Source organism: Clarias gariepinus, chromosome 4, assembly GCF_024256425.1.
Source record: "Clarias gariepinus isolate MV-2021 ecotype Netherlands chromosome 4, CGAR_prim_01v2, whole genome shotgun sequence".
NCBI classification, from domain to species: domain Eukaryota; kingdom Metazoa; phylum Chordata; class Actinopteri; order Siluriformes; family Clariidae; genus Clarias; species Clarias gariepinus.
In genome coordinates this window covers 41321641-41340855 of record NC_071103.1, presented here as the reverse complement: position 1 = coordinate 41340855, position 19215 = coordinate 41321641, and the positions used below count along the sequence as shown (strand labels likewise).

General features: G+C 36.6%; 1 protein-coding gene and 1 long non-coding RNA gene across 2 annotated transcripts in view; both read left to right on the top strand.

The window, feature by feature from the left end:
• Positions 1-19215, top strand: part of LOC128520493 (NACHT, LRR and PYD domains-containing protein 14-like) — a 550151-nt gene that overhangs the window by 10044 nt on the left and 520892 nt on the right. The gene's annotated exons all lie outside the window — the stretch shown is intronic.
• On the top strand, positions 7605-17848 carry LOC128520495 (uncharacterized). The gene is made up of 3 exons (XR_008357934.1): positions 7605-7739; positions 8680-8741; positions 17815-17848. It is a non-coding gene; the product is annotated as an uncharacterized LOC128520495 (long non-coding RNA).

The following is a 19215-nucleotide window of genomic DNA, read 5'->3' as shown; positions in this document are numbered from 1 at the left end:
GCCTCCGGCTGTGAGAGGAAAACAGCATCACCCGGGGTTCGAACCAGCGATCTCCAGATGATAGGGCGAGCACTTTACCACTGCGCCACTCGGAGGCCCCACTATGAGACACTTTAATCGAGACAAGACAGTGATCTGATATAACTTCAGACTGTGGAATTGTAATTATGTTTCTTATACTTAATCCGAAGGATAATATTAAGTCCAAAGTGTGACCTGCTTTATGAGTGGGTCCTACTACACACTGATTTACTCCTACTGAGTCCAGTATGGACATAAATGCTGTTCTCAGAGGGTCTTCTGGATTCTCAAAATGAATATTAAAATCTCCAGCAATTAACACTTTGTCTACGAAAACGACAAGGTTTGAAAAGAAATCTGCAAATTCACAGAGAAATTCAGAGTACGGCCCTGGAGGTCTGTAAATGATGATTAGCGGAATCGTCTGAGCTGACTTTATGTTACTATAGAGAATTTCAAATGCATTAAATTTAAATCTGTGTTTTTGTACGATAGACAAATTATCATTGTGAATAACTGCGACGCCTCCTCCTCTACCAGTTAACCGAGGCTGGTGTATGTAGCTGTACCCAGGAGGACTAGCTTCATTTAGAGCTACATACTCGTCCTGTTTAATCCAGGTTTCTGTTAAACAGAGTATATCAAACTCCTGATCTGTGATAGTTTCGTTAATAATAACTGCTTTAGGTTCGAGAGATCTAATATTTAATGCATTTTAATTTCTACTTCAGTATATTATAAGTAAATCTATATTGTTATGTTTATTTTAAACATATTAAAACTTGCCTAAAAAAAAGGATATATTTTGAGTCACTGAAAAGTAAGTGGAAAATGTAACATGTACAGTGCTGTTGGAACATTTTCAAACCATTTTACATTTTTCACAATTTGTTAAATTGAACAAAGTCATTCACACCCATCACTTACTACTTAGTTAAAACTCCTTTGGCTGCAATGACAGCATAAAGTCCACTTGCGATTGATGATGCAAGCTTTGCAAACCCTCTCTATTAGAATTTTCTTCTATTCTTTTATACAGAAACGTTCATGCTTAATAAGGTTGGATGGACAGGGTCAGTGCACAGACTAGTCTCTCCTGAGATGCTGTATTAACTCCACGTCTAAACTCTCAGGACTCTCACAGAACTGTTATGAAGCCACTCTTGTGTTTTCTTAGCCATACGCTTCAGGTCATTGTCTTGTTAAAATGTAAACTGTTACTCCCACTTACTGTACGTAAAAAAATATATGGCAATATATTGTAAAATATAATGTAATATATAGAAAACTAGTTCTTATATTTAATAATATATAGCAATAAATGAATGGACCATGTATGGATGGACATATATTGCAATAAGGACGAAAAACTTATAATTGTTTTATTGAAACAGTATTAAAACTTCATGCATGTTTAAGTATTATACACACACTTTTACATTGTCAGTGCACCCCGATTAACCCCTGTAAAGTTCATTTTGTTCGAACTACATTAACATATAAGCATATTGTAAAAAAAAACTGTTCAATCAAATTCGATATATTATAAAGTATATTGTTAAATACAAAATTACATACATTAAGATATACATTTAAATATATTTATATATAGATTTAATATATGAAAAGCGGCCATTTTTATGTATTTTTCAATATATTGTAATATTATAATTTTTTTGCTCGTAGGGGTGCGAGTGTGTGTGAGACGCTCAAAGGAGCGCGAGTGTGTGGTGTGTGTAAGGAGCTTGTCGGTATTGCATCTTAAAGATCTTAAGTGTATTATCCTTAAAAGAACTGGTGTGTATTATGTTTAATAGAGCCTGTGTTTAGGGATTAAGTTTCTTTGTGTGTTTTTGTTTCTTGGTTATGTTTTGGTTCATTTTGTTATTTAAAGAGACCTTTTTTTGGGGGTTAAATCAACACTCTGCACCTATGCCTGCCCTTCTTAAGCCCCTGTACTTAATTGCTGTACTAGAGCCTGTGTTTTGTATTGGCCATCACTATGTTGTATTATGTATGTACAGTATGTTGCCCTTTAAGAGGTGCTATGTGTTTAAGGTGTGCGCGTGAGGAGGTGTGTGTGTGCGTGAGGAGGTGTGCGTGAGGAGGTGTGTGTGAGGAGGTGTGTGTGTGCATGAGGAGGTGTGTGTGAGGAGGTGTGTGTGTGCATGAGGAGGTGTGTGTGTGCGTGAGGAGGTGTGTGTGTGAGGAGGAGAGAACGGAGCAGGAGCTCAGAAAATGTGGAGCTGAAAATTTACGCTTTAAGCTTTTTTACAGATGCTGTGAAATTCTTCAAATGAACAGATTCTGCCTTTGGCGTGAGGGGAAATTACAGTTCCACAGGCTCTGACAGCTCTAACATTACGGTCAGGGACAGAGAGTCTGGATCCAGCAACCTCAGGGTCAGTGATGATGTTGACCAACACCTCAGCACCCTGCTGCACTTGCAGCTTACACTGATGAGTGGTGTATCTTACACTGACTGCATCAAGATGATACTAGATAAAATATTGTCTTTATAGTTTTATATGTTGTTTGTCTTAATGTTCTTTCCTATGTTTTACCAATATGACCCAATATATGTTCAGTGATACTTCAAATAATATGTTCAAATAGCATTGATTTCTGTATTGTGTTATATTTTTATACGAGTAAGTTGTATTAAAAATAACTCTCCACATTAATGAGCCAGTGTATTATGGTGTGGGATGTGGTGGGCTGCTGTGGGCCAGGAAGTCCTGAGCCACTTTTTGGTCCCAGTCCGCCCCTGGTGCAATGCTGCATCAACAATGACTGCATTATAAATACTTTATTTGTGCATGTTTACTCCCTTAGCTTGGTTTATAATACTGCAATTAAAATATAGAACAGGGAAAAAAAATAAGCCTTTTTAAGTAGTGTTCCCTGTAAATCCACTAGATGGCAGTATTTAGCTCAGTTTAAACAGAGACCCAGAAGATCTAGTGCTGTTAGAACAAGATCTTATAGACAACTCTCCACTCTTATAGAAAGAAAACCACAGCAAAGAATAATCCTAGACTCTGGTTAAAACCACATAGACATGCACACTAATAATATATAGTAATGAGAACTTGATAAAAATTGAGAACTTAATATTGTCCGCAGTTTTAATTTTATTGAAAAGAATATCAGGCAAAAATCACAGACTTAATAAACATTTAGATAATTACATTTTATTGTATTTGAATAGCACTCACAAAGCATCTTTAAAGAACCAAAAACACTGCAGAATAAAAGCACCAGAAGGAAAATAGACATGAGGGCATCGTTGTATGGCAGGAGAGTGGTGGAAGGCAGCATCTAAACATACCAGTTTAAAACACACCATACAAACTAAGTATTAGTTCTGAACACCAATTGACATGAATTAATTCAACTTAATTCAATTCAATTTATTTAGCATTTTTAACAACGGTCATTGCCATAAAGAAGCTTTACAGTGTGAACAAAATTAAATGATTATATACTAATGAAAATGTTATACAATAACTACAGTAAACTCTATTTACATTTAGCCATTTTTCAGATGCCCTTAACCAGAGCAACTTACATTTTTATCTCATTATACTCTTGAGCAGTTGAGAGTTAAGGGCCCCCCCGCTCAAGGGCCCAACTTGGTGGATGCGGGGTTCGAACCTGGGACTTTCCGAACTGCAGTCCTATGCCTTAATCACTGAGCTGAACTCATGACTAACTGGAGCTTGTTTATTCACTAAGTAGAAAATCCAGACTGTAAGCCTTTACAATAATCCAACCTAGCTCCACCATGTACAGTGAATAATTAATACTAAATTAACTCTGCATATGGTCACATTTTTAAAAGTGTGCAGCAGGTTCATAGTTTCTGTAAACACAAGTTCAAGGATCTGTGTGCCAAAATACAATACATTTAATATAAAAGATGGTGCATACAAGAAACTACAACCTTTTGGTGAGCACACAAAAATAACTGGAAACTGCACCGGAAACTTTATTGTGCACAGCAGCTAATTCGCTTTTTTTTTTTTTTAATCTATTTTTATGTCCAAACATGCATTTACTAATAGAGGACTAAACACACTCACAGCACTTTATTAAGAACACCTCTACAGCTGTACATTCATGTAATTATAAACAGCCAATCATGTGCCAGCAGTGCAAGGCATAAACCCATGGCTTTATACCCAGCAGGGCATAAATTGTTTTTTTATTTTTTGGTATTCTATTAACAGGTATTAGAATAACCGTGGCTGAAGGCATGGCTGAAGGGTTGATGAAAGCATGTTTACACTGGGATATAATGAGCTTTGTTTAAAGATGTTCTAAAAATGATCTAATTATAATGGATTATCAATTTATTTACTTTAAATCTTTTGTGGATGTCTCCTAATTTTTCAACATATTGCAATTACGGGCATTAGTTGTATACTTGTATCAACTGCGGCTGTACAAAAAGCACTCCACATTACACCTGAATGCACTAAAGATACACTTAAATACCACTCAATTACTATTTAAATAGTTGAGTTTAGTTTATTTATATAACGCATTTAAAAAACAATCATGGTTGACCAAAGTGCTTCCACAACACCAAAAGAGATCACACACAATCAATACATTAAAAATTGTCAAAATGTCTCAAAATTTTAACTCATTAAAAAATAAAAGCCAAAGAATATAAGTGTGTCTCAAGTAATGACTTAATATTTTCAACACTTTGACCAGACCTTATGAGGTAAATCTTTTCACAACTTCGGTCCCACCACTAAAAAAGCTCGGTCGCTATTTTTCAATCTGGCTCTCGGAACATCCAGGAGCACCTGATTAGACGACCTCAGTGCTTCAACAGGAGTGCAGATATGTAAAAGATCTGATAAACATACAGGCGCCAACCCATTTAAAATCTTAAAAAAAATAATAAAATCTAATAAAATATTTTTATTAATCCTGGAAATTGCATGTACTGATTTGTATATAAATATGTTATAACAATGATTTATTATAAAGCATAATTAATTCATTAAAAAACTCAATCCTGAAACAAACAGGAAGCCAGTGTAGTGAAGCTACGATGGGGGTAATGTGCTCAAGATTTCTAGTCTCAGTTAAAAACCGAACCAATTCTGCATTCTGAACCAACTGCAAGCGCTGAAGAGATGACTGACCAAATTCAACATAGAAAGAGTTACAGTAGTCTAGTCTTGATATTATGAAAGCAAGACACTTTCAAACTCCTTACACGGAAGGTAGGGCTTGACTTTTGCCAACAGTCTCAGTTGAAAAAAAAAGCCTTTTATAACACAACTAATCTGTTTATCAAATTTAAAAGCATCATCAAAAATCACACAGAGATTCCTGGTAAATGGACGAATATACATTCCTAAATTAACAAGTGCATCTACACAAGCACCCAGATCACTAGGACGACCAAACATAACAATCTCAGTCTTCTTTTTGTTAAGACAAAGAAAGTTCTGATCCAACCATATTTTTAAATCTATTAGGCACATGTAATGACAACAATTAAGTTTTGTCATTTGTTTTGACAGGCAAAAAAAAAAAAGAAATGTACATTATCCTCATAACAATAAATGCAGATCTTTTGCTTTTTATAAATATCCCCCAAAAGAAGCATATACAAAGAAAACAACATAGGGCCCTATATGGACCCTTGAGGAATGCCACAAGAAAAAGGGGCAGTAGATGAAAAGAATTTATGTAAATGAACAGAAAGGAAAACTTCTGCCTGTTGAATATGACTGAAACCATTTAAGGGATATGCCCTTAATACCAACACACTGTTCAAGTCTAGTTAAAAGAATCAAGTGGCTGACCGTATCAAAGGCCGCAGTCAAATCCAAAAGGACCAAAACAGCAGAATTACCAGAGTCAACTGCTAAAAGGAAATCATTAGAGACTGTTAAAGAGCAATTTCTGTACTATGTCGAGGCTTAGAACCAGACTAAAATTTTTCAAAAATACTATGTTTATCTAGAAATGATTAAAGTTGATTAAAAACGATATAAAGTCAATAAAAAGGGGAGTTTAGATATGGCTCTAAAATTAGACAAAATTTAGATTTTTTTTTCTTTTTTAGAAGCGGTTGCACAGTCGCATGTTTAAAAACAGCTGATACACATCCTGAGCTGAGAGACGTGTTAACCAAAGATACAATGCTTGGCCCAACAATATCAAAAACATCTTTAAGTAAGCTTGCAGGAATACTATCAAAAGGGCAGTTTGTAGAACGTAGTTGTTTCACTATGTCAGAAAGATAAGAAAATCTAACAGGTTCAAACTGCTGAAAGACATCTTGGCAACAAGAGACAATAGGAGGGTCAGTAATAACAATGATAGATGGAAAACTAAGACCAGCAATCTTGTCCACAAAATATTTTAGAAGGTTTTCATGTTACAGATGGTGCAATACAATCTGAATCATGTGGATTAACAAGAGAATTAAAACATTAAAAATAACTTATTATAGGAAGAAATTTAAAAAGAACTCATTACAACCTACTATGTTGGGAAAAAAAAGTTTTAGCAGATTTTACAGCTCTCTGGTATTTACATAACACATCCTGCAACATTTCAAATGAAATTTTTAGTTTATTATTTTTCCACTTTTTCTCAGCTACTCTGCAGGCATGTCTAGGATAACAGGTAATATTATCCAACCAGGGTTGAGACAATACTTTACAATGTGTTTCCCTCAATGGAGCAACAGAGTCCAATTCCTCAGTGCATGTACAATCAAATAAGACAGTGAATTCTTCCACACTGACATTGCGATTGTCAATATTAAACAGCAATGAGTCTTTAAAAGCACTAGAAAACCCTTGAAGCAGTTAAAGCGTTAATTGCCCGCACACTGTGAGCAACAGCACAGGTGGAAATCACCGAGCCAGGAGCAAATGAATAAAACAGGCATGTGATCTGAAATCGCATATTTCACTGACAGTAATACATAAACCATACAACAACACAAGGTCCAAAATATGTCCTTTCTTATAAGTCGGACCAGTGACAGACTGCATTAGATTAACTGAGTCAATTAGACTGAGAAACTCTTTAACCAAAGGTTTGGATTCACAACACATGTATGTTACAATCACCAATAATTAAAAAGTGATCATACATACATGGATGTTGTTCAAAATAACGTTTTTATTACACATTAAGTTACAGTATGTATTAAGTGTTAATGCAAAATGTGTGTATATTTTAAGTGTGCAGATCATATGAAACATTATCAATAATGAAACCAAAGTTTAAAACATAAGTATATGCACTGTATAACATCCTACACCTTAAGGCACAGTTGCCTTTCATTACCCAAAAGACTCCACTAATGTATAGTCTATTACAGTATTTAGTACATATACTAACTGGAAGCAGGTTTAAAACAAGTTATAAAATAAATATAATTTTATTAATACTGGAAATTGCATGGACTGATTTGTATATAAATATGTTATACCAATGATTTAATTATGAAGCATAATTAATTCATCAATTTAAATTCTCTCTCTCTCTCTCTCTCTCTCTCTCTCTCTCCCTCTCTCTCTCTCTCTCACCCTCTTGCAGTCTGTCTCTTTTCCTCTCATGCATGTTTCTTGACTCCACCTTCCACAATCCTCTGTGAAATAAATCTTACTCCACATTGAATTCATTCAGTGGGAAGACGATTTTAAAAATCTATGAGGAGAAAAATCACAGTAAGTATAAATCTTAAGGTATAATATGTGAATGTTGTGCACCTCCTCTAGATAAAGAACAGTTGACCTTTATTGAAGTTGTAATGTGTAACAGCATTTATTAAAAATTTGATACGTTTTTTGTTTGACAGCGAAGTGAAATTCTCCATTTTGCTATTTTGAGATTAGTTAGAATGAGGAGGAAAATGTTAAGTATTGTTTCTTAAGGAACATTTAAAATTACAAATATTGTTGAAGATGATGAGAAACATTAAAAAACAATACAAAAACAGCATCATCAGCCATAATTTTGGTAAATTATTTAAATTTAGAAACTGATAACTGATATATATGAGTAAATGAGTAAAAGTTCAAAAATGTCAAACTGTTCTGCTGTCAAACTGTTCGTATAATCATACTGATTTTTTGTAAATGTCTAATCTTACTATCTCATTGTGGGACTTTAAGGTACAGTTGTTTTAAATTAACCAACAGACTCCACTAATGTATATCCCATCACAGTATTTAGTTCACATGTACACATAGGTATATACGCTGTTTGTGGATTTCTAATTTACTTTAATTTTTTGGTAACACTATTTTAATTTAGCCTGAGCTTTGTAATAATTATTACATGTGTATGTGACAAATAAAATTTGAATTTGAATTTACATGCTTTTTTTTTTTGGGTTATTTAAATTGTGAACTACCTGCTATAAATTTATTAAGCAATAAAATAGCATTTTGCTAATCTATCTATCTATCTATCTATCTATCTATCTATCTATCTATCTATCTATCTATCTATCTATCTATTAGTGAAGTGAAATTAGCATCTGATCTGCAGTGTTTCTTTACATTTTATTTAAATATATGTGTGTTTTTGATAGTGTTTCTGAAATAAAAAATATTTGTAATAATGTACTATGCATTTATTATTGTTATATATTATTTCATGCAGTAAGATGAAGACTGTGGTTATATTGCCGTTGTTTCTCCTGACACTGGCCCTGGTCTTTGACAGTAAGTTTTCATTAAACATTTTTTCATTCATGTAAAAAAGAAATACAAACCTCCATTAAAATAATAAAAAAAAAGATGTTAAAAAAGAACAGGTATAATTGGTAAAGAGAGACATAACCTCCAACTATTTAAAAAACGAAAAAGGGTTTTTAGCAAGCAGGACACTGAAAAGATGAGTGTTTAGTAAATACATGTATGTTGTCATACAAAAAAAAAAAATCTCCAGTTCGGTCAATTTAACTTAAAAGTGATTTTATGAGGTTTAAAACTTGGCAAACACAGATTGAGATGATTGATAAGCTTTTAATTTTATCCAAGCTCCATAAACTTTCAAAAGCTAAAGTAAAAAGTAACAAAGACTTGTCAAGTTTCTAGTTGTGGGGTAAATTGTTCTGTTACAGGAAACACTAGAACTGCAGGAAACATATCAGCAATATACAGTTTTTCCTTCACTGTAAATTTAAATACTTATGCTCATTAAATCAGTTTTAAATTCTGAAATTCTCAATTTTATTGAAAAAGAATAGTAATAAATGATTTTTTAAGGTCTATTCTAAATAGCCTGCCTTTTTTACGTCAGTGTAATAACCACAAGAAGTTAACAAGATGTTTTATAATAAAGCATTGAGTGAAATATAAAAGTATATAAATAAAGTCATTAACCTATTACTGACCTAGTTCTAATTAGGGTAACACAGAAGAGTTGCACGTATAAGGACATAGACAGTGAAAAGGAATGTGTCTGTGTGTATTAAAGAAAATGCAAGTCGGGTGTCTGTGTATATGGACCACACCTTATTCTAGAACTCATTTATTAAAATATGCTTTCACATGGAGCCCATGCAGATCATTATGTAGTTAGTAAGTGAAACTTTATTTATAAAGTACTGTACTTTTCAACACAATCTAGCCATAATCATGTGAAAAAGATGGCCAATAAGATGTATGAGCTATCAAATTAGAGGACCTACCAGGAACACAGCAATCCATCTCAAATTCAAATTCAAATTCAAATTTTATTTGTCACATACACAAACATACACAGTACGAAATGTAGTGAAATGCATTATACGACTGCCATTGACCCTAAAAGAGAATTAAAGTTTACAAATAAGAAATAAATATGAATAAAAGAAATACGATAGAAATTAAATAGAAAAATTAAATTAAACCAGGAAAAATAGAACTAAAAATAAAAATAGAAATGTGCTAGGAAAAAAATAGAAATAAAAAAAAAAATAGAAATATGATGTACAAAAATAGAAATATACTGTACAAATTGAAATATACTGTACTGGGTGTGCAAATATGCATAGAACAAAGTGTCTTTGTGCAGAGGTTATTAAACTGTCTTTGTGCATTGGTCCGGGATGTAAACGTAAACATGTAGTGTAGTTGTGAAGGTAGGTGTGCAAAGTTATTAAAGTGTGTTTGTGCAATGGTCCAGAGAGAAATGACTAACCAGCAACATTACCTTGGTATTAAACAGGTGGACTGGAAGGTGGGGAGGGCTTGCACTTTTTATTATCATCATATGGTGGAATCCAGGTCACATTCAGGATGACCCTGAACTGCTAGCAGAAGTTCTTTGCCCATACTACATATCCAGGGAATTCTTGTGCACCATTATTATATGGGTTTTAATCCTCCATAAGCAGACACAGACAAGCCCGGTTGTGTAATTAATACAACTTTCACAAAGCTTGGCTAATCCTGACCTATATAGTGGCCTTCTATAACCTGAGTGAGTTGCAGACAACAGAAAGGTGGGAGTAAAGTTGAGAAGTGAAGCAAATGGAAACTAACTTTTTACTCTTACAAAGTCCATCTGGACCTAATCCAACCAAGCCTTAAATGCTGAGGGCAGTTTTTATTTGGTGTTCCATGAGTTTTGTGTGGCCAAGCAGGGGAGATATTAATTTGGATTTTTGAGCGCAGATTGGCAACCTCTTCCACTTACTGTCTTCAACTGGTCTCCATTCAGTTGTTTTAGATACATTAGTTGAGTCGCAACTACAGTAATGTATCTTTACATTGCCATCTTCAAAGCAAAGGGAACCACATTTGTCCATTGTTTGAAGCGGGAAAGGTGATACATTTGCCGTGCATTATTCCTGCCATTGAAACAAGTGGAAAATCCATAGTTGACCTTTCCCACCTGGCATTTGCCACATGGTGTGTAATTTTGAGCTGGTGTGTCATTTTGGTATCACAAACTGCCTTTTTAGATTCGCAGCTTGGTGAAAACAACAAGACTGGTCCTGCATTCTTGCTTCTTTCCCTTGCATGGTTATGGGTTTCTTACCCAGATGGGACCAACCCAGTCCTACATTTTCTACTAATTGACTAAAACCTGTCCAATTGGTGCACAAGATTAGTGGAGTTTAGTAGTAGTAATGCTGGTGATTTATTGTTATTATTGTTGTTGTTGTTGTTGTTGTTGTTAATAATAATAATAATATATGTAACTTAATTGTGTGCTATATTTAATTCTGTTCTATTATACTTTCATTTACTGTTGTTTTCCTTTAAATTTTTATTTCTTTAATTTATTTTTTCCTGTATGATATAATTTTTTCCTAACCTAATTTATTTCATTTAGTTTCATTTCCTTCCAGTAAATTAATCAGAATTTTCCTCTGGGATTAATAAAGCTCTTTGAATCTTGAATCTTGAATTATTATTATTATTATATTTGCTTTTTGCTTTCCTTCTGCAGTAGTTTTCACCTCTAGTGTCACATTATGTTTGACTACACTTTTATCCTGTTTATTTCTGTTGTTATTTTGTGACTTGATTCAGTAATATGAGTGTATGCAGGACCTGTTATACCTTACACAAAATATTGGGTGTGTTTTGTTGGATTTTCTCTTAGTGTGTTAGCCCCTAAATGTTTTCATGAATATACATAGTGATGCACTGTTTTTTCAATTCAATTCAATTCAATTCAATTCAATTCAATTTTATTTATATAGCACTTTTAACAATGATCATTGTCTCAAAGCAGCTTCACAAAAATTGAAAAAAATTAAAAAACTTTTTTTTTTTTGCGTGTATGTGTGAGAAAAATGTGTCTAGATGATAATGAGATGAATAAATGATGAATGAAATGTCTCTGATGAGCAAGCCAAGGGTGACAGTGGCAAGGAACCTGACATGGCAATAGGAGAGGAACTTGAGAGGAACCAGACTCAATCAGGGAACCCATCCTCATTTTGGTGATAACAGATAGGAATTATATAACATCATGTGTGTTATGCAGCTGAAAGTTCAATATAAAAGAAATTCTTTAAATTAACATGAAGTCCAGTTCAGCACAGGGAGTCAGTAGGTGCAGAGGGCAGATGGGGTCTGGATCACTGGAAGCACAGGAGCAGGATGTGTAGCTCCAACCATCATGAAGCAGAATCCAGCTGGAGCTGGTCCTTCTCTGGATGCCTCAGGATCCTCGCAGGGTTGGCCTTTGTCTACTGAAGCTGGCACAATCTCCAGATGCCTCGGGATGGGTAGAAAAGTACAGAACAGATGGAGAGAATTAGCGTAGTTGCCATTCAGGATAGATGTACTGGAGTATGAGGTTATGGGATGAGTCACGCGTATGCCAGATTAAAGAGATGCGTCTTGAGTCTACTTTTAAACTGGGAAACTGTGTCTGAGCCCTGAACAGTGTCTGGAAGGCTATTCCAAAGTTTTGGAGCTAAATATGAAAAAGCCCTGCCCCCTTTTGTAGATTTTGAAGTTCTGGGAATTACAAGAAGTCCGGAGTTTTGTGATCTTAAGGAGCGTGGTGGATTATAGCGTATCAGAGGACTGGTTAGGTATGTGGGAGCTAAACCATTTAAAGCCTTGTATGTAAGTAATACTATTTTGTAATTAATTCTAGACTGAACAGGTAGCCAGTGCAGGGATGATAATATTGGGGTTATATGATCATATTTTCTGGATCTAGTGAGAACCCTGGCGGCTGCATTTTGGACTAACTGAAGCTTGTTTATTGAGGATGCAGGACAACCACCTAGTAATGCATTACAATAGTCCAGTCTGGAGGTCATGAATGCATGAACTAGCTTTTCTGCATCAGATACGGATAAGCAGAGGTGGAAAGTAACGAATTATATTTACTCGCGTTATTGTAATTGAGTAGTTTTTTTGTGTATTTATATGGGTAGATTACTACTTTGTAAAGTAGTTTTTAAAATCTGTAATTTTACTTTTACTTAAGTATGTTTTGTTTGAAGTATTGTAATTCGCTACATTTTAAATCATATTCGCTACTGAGTAAAACAAATGAATGAAAATGCAAAAATAATAAAAAACTTATGCTTTGTATAAATGCTTCGTTGCGCTCGCGTGTGTATCATGTCCTGGTCGCGCGCCGCTCCAGACTCCACTCCAGGTTTTTTGACTGTCCCCACATCGACATCTACATGACCTTCCACACGGTCGCTTCCGCCCTTAGAGTGACGTCATCGACTAGCGCGACCATATATAAACCGGAGCGAGACCCAGGAAAGAGGAAAGAAATTGTGATTTTGGCGTTTTGATATTTGGTTGTGTATTCTGGTTTAGACTTTTTGACTCCATTGACTTTGATTATTGCTTTGTCCCTTTGGTTTGGTTGGTGTTTGTATATATTTGTAGATCATTTCACTGTATGTTTGTGCACTCACTAGTAGTAGGGGCGTGGCTGCAATTTATTTTGGGAAGAGGGAATTTATTCACTGTTATTGGTTTAGGGAGTCCGGGGGTCCGTTCGTCGTACGTCGCTTGACACATCAGAGATGAACTGACACACGTTTACACTGCAGGACTCGATGCCGAATTCTGATTTGTTGCTGACATCTGATGTTTTTGACCGTCTGTTTACACGTTCTTTCAATTATGGCTCATATCCGATACACGTGTTTACACTTGCCATGCCATCTGAGACATCGCGCATACTTAAAGGGAGGTTCTTGCGCTACACACTAGCCAAGATAGACGAAGGTGAAGTATGCTTGACGCTCTGCAATATATGCAAAGTTCGCGAAACGTCACCATGGTTTGAAAACGGAGGAGGAGAAAAAAACGGCATAATTGCAGCATGCGCATATGCTTCATTTACCAAATACTGATTTCTTAATTTTATTTAGCCCTAATAAGCATTGAAAAAAGGGGGGGGCTGGGTGCTTTTCCTTTTTCATGTCACCTGCGATGTTATAATTTCACACGTGCTTCCACCGGAGAATAACATTACGTCATTAAACCGCAAAGAAGTCGCAGTTTTAATGCCGTACAGAACACAATGCCTCAGGAAATCCGATCTGTCCATTTACACAACAATCACATTAGCACAAATCTGATTTATTTCCACATATGAAGGAGGCCTGAAACCGATCTTGAAATATCGGAATGCATGCGTTTTTTACCTGTTTACACGGACATAGAACATATCCGATATGTGTCACATATGAGCAAATAATCGGAATTGGGTCACATTTACCCGACAATGTAAACGTAGCCAAAGAGGAGATCATTGTGCTAATTACGATCTGGCTAAGTTGGTTCTTCGAGCACACCTGTTGTTGATGATTAGTATGGCTGGATTGAGTTGTCTAGGATTATTGAGCGTTTGTGCGTTGGTTTAAAAGGCGATATGCATCGACAGTAGAAACATTGATCACAAGCCCTCCGATTGGTTGACGAAATGGAATAAGAGCGGCTCATTTATTTTTGTAACATTGATTGCCCCCCTACATAATCGCTATCAAATATTATATTAGAACATAAATTCATAGGTTAATGGTTTACAAATTACGTGAGACAATAAAATAAGCAATATGAAAATAAATATGTTGTATATGAAAAAATAGAAATATTAATATTTTTTTCAAATACATGTATACCTTTATATTGTTTGTTATAATAAAATTAGTTTCGTCCAATTTATCATTATAAAAAAATATATTTTTAATTATATATAATTATTTATTTGCACATTCATGACAAACCCCTGAAAAATCAATTTGTCACAAAATAAACATTATATAAGAATTTGTATTAATGGTCTTGAGGGCTGTCTCGTACCTAGGGTTTATTATAATAGTAATATTAGATTATATTATTAGATAATAAACCTATGAATTTATCTTCTAATATAATATTTGAAAGATAAAATTTATCTAGTAAAATTTCACTGAAGTAACATTACTTTTACTTGAGTAAAAAATTTTATTACTCTTTCCACCTCAGCGGATAAGATGCTCCTAAGTTTGGTAGTAACAGTTCATCCTTCTAAACACAAGCTGAATTGTGAGAGCTGTTGTGTACTGGCAGTATGGCGAGTTGTTTTACGGCTAATATCTAAGGAATCTAAGGTATGACTTACCGCCTGTCAGATGGTTTGTAGTGTCCTGAAGATGTTGTCTGAAAGGACTGCTGCTCCAGCTCTGCTAGGGCGCAGGCCATCGGTGTGGTAGAGCCTAGGACACTCCCAGAAAACATTCCAGTTATCAACAAAGGGTAATCTCTGTTTTTGACACCAAGATCGTAACCACTCATTAAAGGCAATTAATCTACTGAACCTCTCGATTGCTCGCTGAAATGTGGGAAGCGGCCTTGTTGTGGTTGATGTGCTGTGGACCTTCTCAACCGGGCTCCTGAAGTCCTGCTTTAGGATCGCCGTCTGCCTCAGCCTGGTGTCATTCTTGTCAGCATTAAGGCCCACAGCTTCAATGTTCTTCCTCAAGGCCGCAGGCACCTGTGCAGCGACATCAAGAACATGAGCACCTGGTAAACAGCGAGTGTGCACCTTACCTTTAGCCGTGGTAGCGCGGACGTGCCGGATGATGGTGTCTCCGATGATCAGCGCATCGTGTACCGTCTCGCGGAGCGGAGCAAAGCGGTTTTGGGTCGCAATCTCGAAGATGGGTGGCGGCAGAGGAGGAGAGGTCCTTTTTCGCTGCTGCTGTATCCAGGCTTCGTGGTATCCCGGCGCCAGGGTGAAGGAAACCTGGCCGAGCCGCGTCTGTGGTACGTTGGACCTGGGCAGAAAAACATGCAGGGTTAAGGTTGTCTGAGAAATTGTGTCACCCCGAGAATTTACCTGAGACAGGTGGGACTGCTGTAGCCGGGCTAGCTTCAACTGTAGGTCGCGGATCTGCTTCTCTATGGCCTCCAGCTCCAAATCCATGAGTGCAGCTCCAATGTATCCTCACCTGCACTCAGAGGCAGAGACACAACGAACATAGTGTTTAAAAATAGAGATAATCTGTGTAAAAAAGCGTAGGCAAACTTGTGATAGCCGGGCTAATGGGCTAGCGATGCTAATGGGCTAGCCGGCTAAATGCGGTGTGCTGCAAAACATTTAAAACTTAGCGATATGACAGGCGTTTCGAGTGAGTATATTATAAAATACTATAAAATACTTATCTGTTATATATGTTCACTGATGAAAAAGTAAAAAAAATTGGTCAGTCTGGCGGAGCTCGGAAAAAAGCAGCCAATTGTGTATGATTAAACTTAGTGCAGATAATGTACTTATCTCTGTCCTAATAAAGTATACAGAACCCGAGTTCATGTGCGTGTACGCGCAAAACCAATGCCCATACTTTTAGACTCCCACTCCAAGCTTTTTTAAAAAGTTGGCAGCTATGCCACATATATTTTAGGAATAAAAATGATATCGTAAATTTGTTATCAGACTTTTTTCATAAAATTAGTAAAAATAATCAAACCACAGACATTTTAGATTAAAACATTTATATGCTGCATTGAGCCTTCGAGTGGTGCAGTGGAAAACTGCTCGCCCAATCATCCGGAAATTGCTGGTTCGGTTCCTGGGTGAGGCTGTAACTCCTCGCAGCCAGAGGTCTAGAGCTCCACCGTTGCTGGTTCCCAAGTGCCGGATGAGAAAGGGGAAGGGTTGGGCGGTGGGCTAGCTACCTGCCCCGGAAAAAACAACCGCTACAGAAACAGCGAAAGTCCTCTACAATGGAGAACTTTCATTGGCTATGCACCGATTGGTACTGGTGGCCTTAAGGATTAATTAATTATTGTGCATCAGATTTTATGTAATGATAAATTTTCATGTAATATAGCTTTCAATTGTGTTTTATCATCAGCATTTTCCTTAAAAATTATTTTGTTGATGACCCCTAAATGCATTTAAAAATTGATAATGCCTCGATAATGGTGCTTGAGAATTGATACCAAGACATTCATGTCAAGAGGAAAAACTAAAAATTTATTAATATATTCCTAATTTCCTCCCAGTATTAACTACATGAACAAACATGACAGAATTCACACTGGGACCAAAAGGGGCTGTAAGGAGCCATTACTAAGTTTTACTGAGCTTTTCAGTGGTCGTAAAAATTAAATTCAGCTCATTCGAAAGTGCGTATATGGATAAACAAAAATTGTAATCATGGCATAAATATTGGTATGCCACTGCGCTGGTCTTAGTTTTTTCTTTTATTACTTCTAGAAGTTTTACACAAAGCAAAAAAATTTACACAGAATCGTGTGGGGAAAAAAGGAATAAAGTGAACAACAGTTCTGTGAGTGAAAAAGTTTTACTAACCAGATAGGTAAGAAGCAAATGACCAGATTGGTTCAAGCTACTACGCTTTACAACTGTATTCTGTAGAGAACCATCTCAGCATGTACATCAAACCTTGTTTTGTATGAGCAACAACTGCTTTAGGACACATCAGAGCCCACTTGTGTCAGATATTAAAGAGAATAAGAGGGTACCATGGACACAGATTTACCCAAACTCACAGGAGTTAACCCTGTCTTAAGCTGTCATCCACAACGCGGTTTAATGTGTTGTGCATTCTCAGATGTTTTACTGCTCACCATGCTTGTAAAGAGTGCTTAATTTAGCAGCAGTAGACTTCTTTTCAGTTTAAGCCAGTCTTCTCTGATCCCACTCACCAATAAGGTGTTTTAGCCTTCAGCTCCTCTGCATACTAACAGCATGTCTCTTCTTCATTAACACACCTGCTTAATCTTTTTAACCTGATGTGTATGTAATGAAATTACAATAATATGTTATAGATCATTTTTTCTCAAATGCTATGGTTTTCAGGCTGTCTTCCAGCAGATGATAGTGGGGGCAGCAGTCAGAACAAGGGCAGTGGCAAGAGCGATGTCAAAGATGGGGATGGTAAGGATGGTGGGGATGGTGGCAGTGATGGAGGCAGCGGAGGCAAAGGAGGTGGCAACAAAGGCAAAGAAAGTGGTGAAGGAGGTGGCAGTGGAGGCAAAGGAGGCAAAGAAAGTGGCAGCGGAGGCAAAGGAGGTGGCGGTGGAGGGAAAGGAGGTGGCAAAGGAGGTGGCAAAGGCGGTGGAAGCAGCGGTAGCGAAGAGGGTGATGATGGGGATGGTAAGGATGGTGGAGGTGGTGGTGGATGCTGTGATGACAGTGGTGAAGGCTGCGGTGGGGGTGGTGGCGGAGGCAGCAGAGGCAAAGGAGGCGGCAAAGGAGGCAAAGGAGGCGGCGGAGGTGGTGGAGGAGGTGGCAGAGGAGGCGGCAGTGGCAGAGGAGGCAGGGGGGGTAGCAGAGGAGGCGGAGGAGGAGGTGGTGGAGGTGGAGGTGGCGGAGGAGGTGGTACGTGGTGGTGGTAATAATGGTATGTGACATTTCTTTTCCAAGAAAAGAACAAAAGTTTTGAGAATGACAAAAATATTAATTTTTACAAAGTCTGCTTTTTCAGTGTTTTTATATGTTTTTGTCAGATGTTACTTTGACAAAATGAAGTTATACTAAAATATAATTACAAGCACTTCATAAGTGACAAAGCCTTTTATTGACAATTATGTTAAGTTTATACAAAGAGTCAATGTTTGCAGTGTTGATCCTTCTTTTTCGAGACCACTGCAGTTCACCCTAGCATGCTCTCAATCAACTTCTGGGCCACATTCTGAACGATGCAGCTTATTTTTCCATAATCAATGCTTGGAGTTTGTCAGAATTTGTGGGTTTTTGTTCACCTACCTCTTGAGGATTGACCACAAGTTCTTAATGGGATTGAGGTCTGAGGAGTTTCCTGGCCATGGTTTTGTTACACTTAGTTATTACTTTGCCTTATGGAAAAGTGCTCCATCATGCTGGAAAATGCATTGGTTATCACCAAATTGTTCCTGAATGGTTGGGATAAGTTGCTCAGAGGATGTTTTTGTACCATTCTTCATTCATGGCTGTGTTCCTTTTCCGGGAAGCAATCCCACACATGAATGACATCAGGATGGTTTACTGTTGACATGATGCAGGACTGATGGTAGAACTCACTTTTTATACCTTTATACCTCAACAGTCCAATCCCTGTACCTTTTAAAGAATATCAGTCTTTCCCAGATGGTTTTCCTGAAAAGAAGTGACTTCTTTGCTGTTCTTGTTGAAATGAATGAATGTGAGCTCTACTGTCAGTCCTGTGTCATGCCAACAGTAAATAAAGAAGATTACAAAAACAAACTTAAATGTAAATTT